Source organism: Chanodichthys erythropterus, chromosome 9 (genome assembly GCF_024489055.1).
Source record: "Chanodichthys erythropterus isolate Z2021 chromosome 9, ASM2448905v1, whole genome shotgun sequence".
Lineage (NCBI taxonomy): Eukaryota > Metazoa > Chordata > Actinopteri > Cypriniformes > Xenocyprididae > Chanodichthys > Chanodichthys erythropterus.
Window position 1 is genome coordinate 8,374,871 of NC_090229.1, and position 9,650 is coordinate 8,384,520.

The 9,650-nt window shown below is 35.3% G+C and overlaps 1 protein-coding gene across 1 annotated transcript in view; it reads right to left on the reverse strand.

The window, feature by feature from the left end:
• Nucleotides 1-8,627, reverse strand: part of plxna3 (plexin A3) — a 196,917-nt gene extending 188,290 nt beyond the window's left edge. Inside the window, exon 1 of the mRNA XM_067394453.1 lies at nucleotides 8,457-8,627. The gene's annotated coding sequence lies outside the window, so the exon portion shown is untranslated. The remainder of the gene's footprint in view (nucleotides 1-8,456) is intronic.
• Between the last annotated feature and the right edge of the window lie 1,023 nt (nucleotides 8,628-9,650).

Below are 9,650 nucleotides of genomic sequence, written 5' to 3' on the forward strand. Positions count from 1 at the left end.
TTCATTAGCACAGTGGAAGCCGGCTGGTGCCAGTGAAAAAGCTGAATGCCTAAGCAGAATGCTTGAACCCAGAAAAGACAGACAGAGAGAGAAAGTCACATAAGCGTCAGGGGGTATATCTGCTCAGATCTAAGCATTACTGTACATCTTAATAGCAAATTAGGCAGATTTCATAGTCGTTACTGTTTCTAGCTGTTTTCATAGTGCTAAACACACAACGGGTGGCCACAGAACTCTGCAAACACTAAAAAAATAATCAAAATTAAATCATTTGCACTAAATTCCCCATCAAAATAGAGCACAGATAAAGCAAACATGCAATCTGCAAGAAAGAAGAAGTCGCAGAAAGCATTAGCGTCCATCAGCACGCTGTCTATGCGCTGGTGGAGTTGGCAAATCTACGCCGACCCAAAACAAATATTTATTCGAGAATGTGACAGACGGTTTGGGCACTCTGCAATTTTTCAAAAGCGTCAATATTTCTGACAAACGCCCCCCCTGTGACCTTTCTGCACGTCCTGAACTGTAAACAAGAAGCCGGGTGGAATCCTGATGAGACGAAGCAGCGCTGTGCCCATAAAACAACCCGCTTCACATGCCAGTACGTGCGCGTGTGTATTCTTTATTTGATGGCACACCGGTGAAACGGACTCATCTATTAGCTTTGTTTCTTAACACTAATTTTAGCTCAGTGCTGCCCCTCTTCATCACTGGTGAATTGGCACATCAATCAGTTTGGTCACTTGCTGGAAAAATAATGGACAATTTCAGATCGAGCCCTTGAGTCCAACGGCAAAAAAAACTCAGTGAAAGCCAGTAGAGAGGGGCGCAATGATCTTGAGCAATATGAGAACTCGTGGTTAACGGTTCAGGAAAGAGAGCGAATCACACAATCACCTGACACACTACAGTCGGGGTGAAGCAAGTGCCGTGAAATATCAATAACAGAGGAAATATTCATTTATTTCCCTTCACAGGGAAACAGCTACAAGTTGTGAAACCTGTCTGCTGTGCTTTGACAAATTCACTAAATGATTTTAAATGACACAGGCAGGTAATAACCCATACAAATATTTACCAGGGAAATCACAGTCTCTGTCAAAACAAGTGAAAAAGCACCAATGGAGAGAAAATATATTGATCCAAGGATCTAAAGCAGGGATATATATATATATATATATAAATAAATAATGTCACAACAAATTTTATTTAGACACCTTGAACATACATGTCATTCATTAATACAGTTTATTCACTATAGTTTAAATGGTAATAAAATATGACACGATCTCAGAGATAAACTGAGATAAACTAAATTTATCTTCTTACTTATGTCAGATAACACTTAAGCAAAACATGGTCTGGTCAAAGTGTCTGAATAATTTATTTGAGTAAGTATAATGTAACTAACTGCATCACCTTGAAATAGTGTAACCAAAAACTGACAAAGTTTTTGTCATGTGAACATTCACCCAAAATATAGATAGACAGACAGACAGACGGACAGAAACAGAGAGAGAGAGAGAAAGAAAAAAAACATCACTAGTCCATCTAATCAAGGACTCACAACAGCACCCTCTTCTCCTCACTTCTGTAATGAGGGTCAACAGCTCTTGATTAGAACGAAGACGATGGGGGGGAAAATCAAAATTGCTTTTTTTCCACAGGATTGGACACATGATATCACACATGGGTGAATCCACACTGAGACCGATCAGGCCAACAGGGAAGCATAAATATATATAGCCTATATTATGACTAGAGTAATCTGGGGTGTTTGCTGAATCATAAATGCATAAATAGAATTATATTATTATTACATCTCCATTTTCCATGTAAAAGAGCACACCACCAACCACAACCCATTCATATAAACATAGGAAGCACATGGGAAAATGCAAATGTATGTAAGTGCATAATCTGTAAAGCTGAAACATTGAACAATATTATATATTATATTATATTATATTATATTATATTATATTATATTATATTATATTATATTATATTATATTATATTATTATTATATTATATTATATTATATTATATTATATTATATTATATTATATCATATCATATCATATCATATCATATCATATCGTATCATATCGTATCATATCATATTACATTATATTATATTATATATCCACTTTTTATTTATATTAAAATAGTATATATTATATATGATTTAAATGAAATTATCTCAGAACATTATAATTCAATATTACATTATATATTTAAAGAGATGAAAATGAAAATTCTGTCATCAATTACTTACCCTCATGTTGTTCCAAACCTGTATACATTTATTTGATCTGTTGAACACAAAAGAATATATTTTGAAGAAAGTTTGTAACCAGGCTGCTTTGGGCAACATTGACTTCCATAGTAGAAAAAAAAAAAAAAAAAAAAAACTATGGAAGTCAGTGGTGCCCCAGAACTGTTCAGTTTCCCACAATCTTCAAAATATCTTCCTTATTTATATTTTATACAGGTTTGGAACAACCTGAGGGTGAGTAAATGACAACATTTTCATTTTTTGGTTAACCATCCCTTTAAATAATGCTATAAAATATTTATCATGATGCATGACACTGAAAATATCTGACATGCAGTTCAAAAAGTGTCCTGTGTGAATAACTAAATCAAGCTCAGACAAAATGACAAACTCTCGCTGTGGACTATGACAGATTTATGTTCAATGATATGGAAAATATCAATATATTGACTTCTAAATCCTCTTTTTCACATGTCAATTCAATGCTTTCCTCTGCTACAGTCTTTAAAAGATCTTCATTTAGGGGACTTTTCTCAGCAAATATTGATATATGTGATTAACTGTGTTTTAATTTGATGAATTAACTGGCTTATCAAGTAATTAATTCAATTAAAGTTTTAAAATATAAAACAAAACCATTGTCAGAAGTGGAACAAATGGCTTCATACTAATGCGGACTGTTCAAACATTCCTCCCATGCCTCTTCTTCTCTACACAAATATTGTTTCAAATGAAAAAAAAAGAGCAAAGTAAAATAAAGCCAAAGTCATCTGATATAACTGACAGAGCTTGAGGCAAATATCATATGCTGTATCTGTTGGCAAGACGCTGCCGTGGCCACAAGCGATTCTGTCCTCGAGTGACCACAATATCAACAAAGGGCCGGACCCTCCCTACATAAAATCCTCAAAATAATTTGGCATCACGTATATAGTGCACTTCTCTTCTGAAGGTCATAACCCTGAGCATTATGAGCTCTCAGGGTCACAAGAGGTGGCTGAGGAACCTCTGAGTGTCCTCCGATTATTTCCTCTCTTTGTTGTTTTAGTTTTGAGTCTCATCCTGTTGGAGGCCGGGGTCAGATATTTTGTTTATGTTCTCTCTCTCACTCCTGAAATGATTGTCTATGCTGGAAAAAAAGCATAACAAACATATTTGTAGCACTATCGGTATGGAAAAAGTGTGATAGTAACTAAAACGAGGTATACTGACTTACTAACTCAAGTCAAACAAAGCTCAGCTTCAAATTTATATTATGATATTATGGTCTTGATATTAATATATATGGCTTATGACAATAAATATGACTCGGGTCACTCAATTTGCCCAGACTTTATTCTGGAAAGGAAAAAAAAATTTGAATGTAAAAGAGGCTGCGATGGATAAACATGCTGTCAATTCAACACTTTGTACCGTGTTTGTTACATTATTTAACACACATTTTACAGTATTTTTATATTGTGAACGGTCAACATTCAGGTACACAACACAACATTTAAATGACTGTCTGCCTCCTTTTCATTCACATAACATTAAATATTGCATCTAATGTGACTAAGTATAAGTAATGGGTGGGTAATATTGTCAATTTTTTTCAGGCAGCATCACAATCGTATCACGATTCTTTTTTGTGTTAGTTTTTGTGCCTATTTTGCAAGTCACTGAGTAATACAAAGCAAACTAATTTCCCTATTTTTTGAAAATCTCTTGACTGAATGATGCAATGATAAATTTAATTTTTTCGCCACCTGGTGGTGCAACAATGTTATTGATACAATCGTGTTTTGAAGTGTCATGTTACTTTCAAAAGGTGATTAAGGGGCCGTTTACATGAACCATTTTAAACTAAAAACAGAATTTTTTTGGTGCGTTTTGCTGTTAATTTACAGGACAATTGCGTTTTGGGGCTCTGAAAACACAAACTTTTCGAAACGGGTTTCAAAGTGCAAGTTCTTTAAACAATCCCGTTATTGTCTCGATGTAAACCACAAAAACATAAATTTGAAAAAACGGCGACATCATGCGCATGCGTATTACATGTTCAATCTAGGTGCATAGTTTTTTATTTACAAAGTGACATCGCCAACTACTGGCCTGGCAGCATAACAGCGTTTTTAATCGTTTTTCACGAATCTGTGTGATCAGGAATCATTTTGACAATGTTGTCGCCTGTACGCGAAAAACACAAAAGGAAAACTTTTCCGTTTTTAGTACATCGTTGTCATGTAAACGCTTCCGTAGACATCAGTCTTTATATACAAACTATAAACGTTTATCCTAGTTCTTCTGTGATAATATGAAAATTTGTAACACACAAATAATGACACTGTGTTGTTGAAAACACTATTTGTGAAGCTGTTTCAGAAAACTGCTCTCTCTGGCGCAGCGACAACGCAAATCTGAATGTTTCAGTGCGATTTTATCGACACAGGTGAATCATTATCACTTAGGAATGAGATTGAATGGGTGTTTGATTCAAGATAATGAAACATTAAAGAAAAAAGAATGACAGACCAATTAGAGCCAAGTAGAGGTGGGTGATATAACCAAAATCTTATTTCACTTTATTTTATTGAATTATCTTTACTATTAAAAAATAAGAACAAAGATGCAATTACAAATAATAGGACAAATACAATATGCTGTCACTTTAAGGCCTAATGCACAGATCTAATATAATGATACACATGCACTTTTCAAGTGAATGTGTAGATTCATTTGAGATATAAATGACTGTTTATGTAAACCTTGTGTGTAGACAGTTTAATAGCAATAAGAGGTGAAAGAGAACTTATTTCAGTACTCACACGCTGTGTGACAGGCTTTTAACGCGCGCATGCTTCAGGAGTACGCGCTCAGAATGCTTATGTCAGAATAGTGTGCGAATAGAAAGTTAAACTGGTAAGGCTTTAAAATGCATGCAATTGCATTGGCGAAGAACTGGGTGAGCGTCACCCTACCGCTGCATTGATAAACGCGATGTGAATGTACAGTACGTTGGGACAGAACAGTTAATTGTTCACAGTTAATCGTTCACGATCTAAAAGTGTTATTGCGATAACTTGACATCTAACAAAAAGTTAGGAATACCATTTGATTAAAAGATCAATTATTCATATTTAAAAGTAAATTACTTCTGAAGTCATTCCACAAAAACAGTGAAATCTGAAACCTTAAACCCACCAGAAAACACTCTTAAAAATAAAGTTTCTTCATTGGCATTAATGAAGAATTGCACAAAAGGTTATTTACATCGCACAAAAGGTTATTTAAAGTGGAAAAGTGTTCTTAAGATTGTTTAAATGTTCATCACACAAAGAAAAAAATGGTTCTTTTAAGAACTGTTCACCGAAATGTTCTTTAGGGAACCAAAAATGGTTCTTCTATGGCATCGCTTGTAAAAACCCTCTTTCGGAAAACTTCATTTCGAAAAGCGTAATTTAGTTTTCAACAAGATAACCAACAAGATCTCCACACCTCTACTAATCAAAGAACAGGACAGTTACACCATCTTTAGCATTTCAAACTAAACCTTAATCCAGTATTACAAGACAAATCCACCAGCCTAAAGCAAAGCATTCGTATTGGGAAGGCAGCAGGCCGAGAGAAAGAGAGTGAGAGAGCTTGAGAACAGACAGTAGCTATTGTTCAGTGATTAGCACCAGCCGTGACTCCACATGGCAGTTGTACTCATGGCTTACTCACAGGATGAGCGCACAACTCTGCCGTTTTATTCTACACAACCAACTCACTCAAGGATGCAGAGCCGCTTGTTGACATCGCAAGGCCGGAGTACGCAGGACAGTAACCTTGCTCTGAGGCGAGCGAATCACAGCGCAAATTTACAGTTCAGATTTATCCTCAGGTGCTCGGTCGGTGGTAATCAAACAGACGACTAAATAGCATGTGCTCTGATGAAAGGGGGCAGAGGGCGAAGGCGGCTATGTTGATATAGAGATGATCACAGCCTGAACAAGGTCAGGAGAACTGTGCTTCAATTGACGAGGACGGGTTATTCATAAACCAGCATTGATCTCATCAACGCAACAACATCTAATAATGCAGCAAGAAAAAAAAGACTTATTTTCTGCAGATGGACTAGCGTACTACTTTAGGCTGCTTAAACGCATTCAGCGGGCTTGTTTTGAATTCAGTGGGTGTTCTTTTCAGTGCTAGGGGTGAAACATGTGGCCTATAATTCATCTACACATGTACGTGACCAGAAACACCAGGTAACTTGTGATGCTGATAGGTCTGTGTACTAGAGCCATAACAGCAGACAGTTGTCTCCTCACTTACAAACAACTTTCTATTTTTACATCAGTGGCCAATTTGTCGGTTAATGCACTGATTGAATTTATTTATGGAGGTATTTCCAGCCTAAATCAATCCATTTAGGTTCGCTACGCTGCAGTTTCATCTATCCTAAAGAAAATTTAATTTCACATAGGAGCCAATCGAGCAAAACACTGAATGTATATGGAATCTTTAATATTGTTCAGTCTCCAAATAAAACAGATTACTAAATAAAATGTAAGACTATTGGAAATACATATGCAATAATTATGTGTGTCTATGAATGTCTGTCTATATAAAATATTGGATAAAGAGTGAGAGAAATTAAGTATATAGTGTACATGCATATATATTTTTGTACATTTACATATATATACAATTTATTATTATTATACAAATATATTGTTATATTATATATGTTTTGTATAAATTAAAAAGCATATTATATATAAAAAAATTAAAATACAAATATATTACAAATAAATTTATGAATTATGTTATATATTTTGTGTAAATGAAAAAGTATATAACATTAAAATTCAAATATATTACAAATAATGTATTATATAAAATATTTTATAAATGAAAAAGTATATATACACACACATTATATATATATATATATATATATATATATATATATATATATATATATATATATATATATATATATATAAAAAAACATTAAAAATACAATTACAAATAATTATATTATATATACTTTTTCATTTATTATATATATATATATATATATACACACACACAAGAGTTATTATTATTATTATTATTATCTATGATGTTCCCACTTTTATTCCATATTGTTTTGAGAAGTGACGTGCAGTAATCTGGTGACTTTACAGATAATGTACTTGTATATATTTGCTTTTTCCCCATGCAGATCATCCATCATTTCCCCAAAGCATATATTGCGAAATAGAGATCGGAGACTCGAGATTCGAGATGTGTAAAAACAGCGTTTTGCTCGGCTCCCTCCTTCACAGCACCCAACATTCTCCAGCGGAGCTCATTCTAATCTCACGCCGAGTGTGAGCATCCCTGATCCGGCTACTGCAGGCAGCCACAGCCCCTCTCCTCTCCACCGAGACGCGGATCAAACTGGCACCAAAGGCTTTGAATGATCTGATTTGGTTCAAACCCATCAATTGCATCTTACTGGGAGTATCTCAACGCATCAATTACCCATGCAAGGAAAAGAACGAAATCAATGTGCAAATTAAGCAATACATTTGATTTTAGTTTAGGCTTTAATAGGAGGAACAACATTTGGGTCATTTGCCTAGAGGAAAACAATATTTCAGTCATGTGACTGTTACAGATGTGACAGACAAACAGATTGAGTGCACGATATCACCTTTTTCCATACATTTATTTAATCTGCCTGCCTTGATGAAGTAAAACAATGCGATTTTCTTTAATCGTAAGCCCTGTTTGTGGTGTGCACCGTTTATTTAAAGCAACTTTCCATCTGAAAATGTCAATATGCATGTGTTAGATCCATGCACAACCACCAACAGGCAAGACTGGAATAATTATGCATTGTGTATTGGCTACTAGAAACAGTCAAAGTCATTTTAATGCATTACTTAATGCACAGCACAAACGCAGGGATATTTTACCTCCTTTTAGCTAAACACTGGTTTTAATGCCCCCTTTGTTCTTGCTGGCTTTATTGACCACATCCATCAGGATCCTTTCCACACAGCAGTTTAACCATCTATTCTCTCATCTACGAGAACGCATTGTTTTATGTGTTTAAAGAAGCGTGCGTTACATCTCCAGATCATGCATTCGCGATTTCAGTACAATAAAGCCATGCATCAGAATGAATCATTCGCGCGAATGTTTGTGTATCACTCGTACCTGTGTTCAAAGTGCAACAGTTACATCCACAGTTGGGTTTTGTAGAGCCTCTCGGTGCTTATCGCAAGCGGATTCGGAGATATCGCTTTATTTTCCAGTGCAAACGCCCGTGTGAAACCGTAAATGCGCTCAACGCGTCGATAGCATGGTATTCTCCAGTCCGTACCTCAAGATAGCGTCGCGCTTTACTTCAGAAGCGTGGAGTCGCAGCTATCGCTTTAAAATGGAGCGTACCACTCGGACACTAGGGGTGCGCTTACAAGAGTCTGCAACGCATATGTGTTTTGAAGGGACTTAGTATAACCCAATCAGACATTGCTTGAGTTTAATATATAATTTAATTCTAAAACAGAGCGGAATATCATCTCATTATTTAAGAAATGCGTAAATCTTTATACAATATTGCTGTCAATCATCCCTGTCATAATGAATGGCATCATCCCGCCCTTCATCTAGGATTCTCTAGCAACCCAGATGTTGAGTAGACTGTAAAAACAGACGGATATGTCTGGATTACAACAATTAAGGTCATGATGCTGGGAGATGAGAAATTGGTTGCATCTTTTTGCTAATAAATGCACACTAATCATTTAATCTTCCAGTCAACAAAAGCGACAAAAAATAATACATCACCTAAAAAGGAAGATTCCACCATGACAAGATTAATTTCTCTTCCCCTTTCTGCTCCATTGAAATCAAATCTGGACTTTTGTGGCTTTTAGTCAATGTTTATTAGTTTTGAGCTCATATATATGCTTGTGTTCTCCTAAAAGTTGGATGCATTTGTTTCTTATGGGAAAATGAACCAAAAATATTGATTAATGTCACACTTGCCAGCTTACACAATTAAATGTGATCTAGAATAAGAATGTCCATCCTTTTAAAGAGATAGATCACCCAGAAATGAACGTTTTGTTTTCACTTACTCACCCTCAAGTTGTTCCAAACCTGTATGAATTTCTTTCTTATTTTTGAAGATATTTTGAAGAATGTTGGTAATCAAACAGTTGGCGGTAGACGTTGACTTCCATAATAGGAAAGTCAATGGCTGTCAACTGTCCAACACTGTTTAAAATTTCTTCTTTTGTGTTCAGCAGAAGAAAGAAACTCATACAGGTTTGGAACAAACAGAGGGTGAGTAAATGAAGACAAAATGTTCATTTTTGGGTGAACTATCCCTTTAATGCCACATAA